Genomic DNA, 2,769 nt, shown 5'->3' with positions numbered 1-2,769 from the left:
AAAGTATTTAATTGGAGAGAAATACTTTGATCCGAGTGTGCTAAGAGAATACGGTTGCTAAGACACCGACGATGGAGCAAATAATTCGAATGGAGAGGGCCGACATATACCCTAGTTAACTGTGAGTTTCTTGCTTCCTTGAACATAGAGAAAGATCCGAACAATGCCAAAAAAATCATTTCTTATGTGCTTTTCGAGAAGAGATATAATTACTCTATTGATGATCTAGCTTTGATACTTGGGTTACATACCCGTGATGAGATAAGCATGCCTTACTTCCGGAGGTACCATGTGGAGTTTGATTCCGATAGAGATGTCGCGACCCATATTACGAATGATGCGGAGTATAACTCTAGCAACTTGAAGGCAAGAAAGATCCGAATGAATCATCTAAAGGCAATATTCCGACTAAATTTAGCAATCAACTTGTCGGGAATGAAAACATATTTGAACAAGGCCTACGGGCAAGATTTGTTTTACATGTGGAGTATGGAGTAGGAAGCGGATGTCAACCTGGGAGTCCAAGTGAAGAAGTGGCTTGCCTCTCAAAATATGCCAAATGTTCAATCCGTTTTTATAGGACTGTTGGTAACGGAGTTATGCCTAGGATTAGGGCTTGATGCGGATCTTACGGGTGAGAAAGTTGAAGCCGAGATGAAAGCATTTACCGTCCAAAACATCTTTGCTATGAACCTTAGTTTGGGAGGTGATGATGCCCCGCTAATTGGTGATAAGGAAGAGGAAGAAGAGGAAGAAGATGATGAAGGAAATGAAGAGCAACAACAACGAGGTGGAGAGGGCGTTCAACATGGTGGACCCGTGATGATGGATTGGGAATCTACTAGAGCCTTTCATATGCAATTGCACCAAGAACAAATGCCGTTTCTACAAGCCCATAGCAAAAGGCAAGATGAGGTATTGCACGGATAATAGAAGCGGTGGAGCACAACACGAGAATGATTGAGGAGCTCCAAGCACAATTGGCTAACCAATTCCATCCACCATCATATGGAGGCCAATGAAGGAATCCGCCACTCCAAGGCCAAAGAAAGGAAGATATTTGAAGAAAGAAAAAACAATGATTGAATGATGTATGTTTGAGATGTGTACCAATAAAACATTAGGTTCCCTATGCGTGGGGTTACGACTTACATTTCTTTATTTTTCATGCACCTTAACGCTTTTTGTAGGAAATAGGAAGAACCAAAGAGCAAGCCAAGAAAAGGAATTATGAGGAAGCAAGCACTAGTCGAACAAGGCTAGAGCACAACCACCACCTCCACCACCACAAGTTGATCCCAATGCAAGAGGGATAAGGGTCCTCCGAGGCTTAATCAAGAACAACTGACGCTTGTGGATTTGTATAAGTCAAAGAATTTAATTGAAGGGAAATACTTTGATCCGAGTGTGCTAAGAGAATTCGGTTGCGAAGACAGGGTAAATCGGTTGCTATGACAACGGCGATGGAGCAAAGTATTCGAATGGAGAGGGCCGACATATACCCCAGTTAACTGTGAGTTTCTTGCTTCCTTCCTTGAACATAGAGAAAGAGCCAAACACTGCCAGAAAAATCATTTCTTATGTGCTTTTCGAGAAGAGATATAATTACTCTGTTGATGATCTAGCTTTGATACTTGGGTTACATACCCGTGATGAGATAAGCATGCCTTACTTCCGGAGGTACCATGTGGAGTTTTATTCCGATAGAGATGTCGCGACCCATATTACGAATGATGCGGAGTATAACTCTAGCAACTTGAAGACAAGAAAGATCCGAATGAATCATCTAAAGGCAATATTCCGACTTAATTTAGCAATCAACTTGTCGGGAATGAAAACATATTTGAACAAGGCCTACGGGGAAGATTTGTTTTACATGTGGCGGATATCAACCTGGGAGTCCAAGTGAAGATGTGGCTTGCCTCTCAAAATATGCCAAATGTTCAATCCGTTTTTGTAGGACTTTTGGTAACGGAGTTATGCCTAGGATTAGGGCTTGATGCGGATCTTACGAGTGAGAAAGTTGAAGCCGAGATGAAAGCATTTACTGTCCAAAACATCTTTCCTATGAACCTTTGTTTGGGAGGCTAATTGGTGATAACGAAGAGGAAGAAGATGATGAAGGAAATGAAGAGCAACAACAATGAGGTGGAGAGTGCGTTCAACATGGTGAACCCGTGATGATGGATTGGGAATCTACTAGAGCCTTTCATATGCAATCGCACCAAGAACAAATGCCGTTTCTACAAGCCCACAGCAAAAGGGAAGATGAGGAATTGCACGGATAAGAGAAGCGGTGGAGCACAACACGAAAATGATTGAGGAGGTCCAAGCACAATTGGCTAACCAATTCCATCCACCATCATATGGAGGCCAATGAAGGAATCCGCCATTCTAAGGCCAAAGAAAGCCATCATATGCGTGGGGTTACGACTTACATTTCTTTATTTTTCAAGTACCTTACCGCTTTTTTTAGGAAATCGGAAGAACCAAAGAGCAAGCCAAGGAAATGAATTACGAGGAAGCAAGCACTAGCCGAACAAGGCTAGAGCACAACCACCACCTCCACCACCACAAGTTGATTCCAATGCAAGAGGGACAAGGGTCCTCCGAGCCCAATGACGGAATCCGCCACTCCAAGGCCAAAGAAAGGAAGATATTTGAAGAAAGAAAAAACAATGATTGAATGATGTTTGTTTGAGATGTGTACCACTAAAACATTAGTTTCCCTATGCGTGGGGTTCTGACTTACATTTCTTTATTTTTCAT

Source organism: Ipomoea triloba, chromosome 16 (assembly GCF_003576645.1).
Source record: "Ipomoea triloba cultivar NCNSP0323 chromosome 16, ASM357664v1".
Classification (NCBI taxonomy): domain Eukaryota; kingdom Viridiplantae; phylum Streptophyta; class Magnoliopsida; order Solanales; family Convolvulaceae; genus Ipomoea; species Ipomoea triloba.
Note: the sequence above shows the minus strand (reverse complement) of the source record.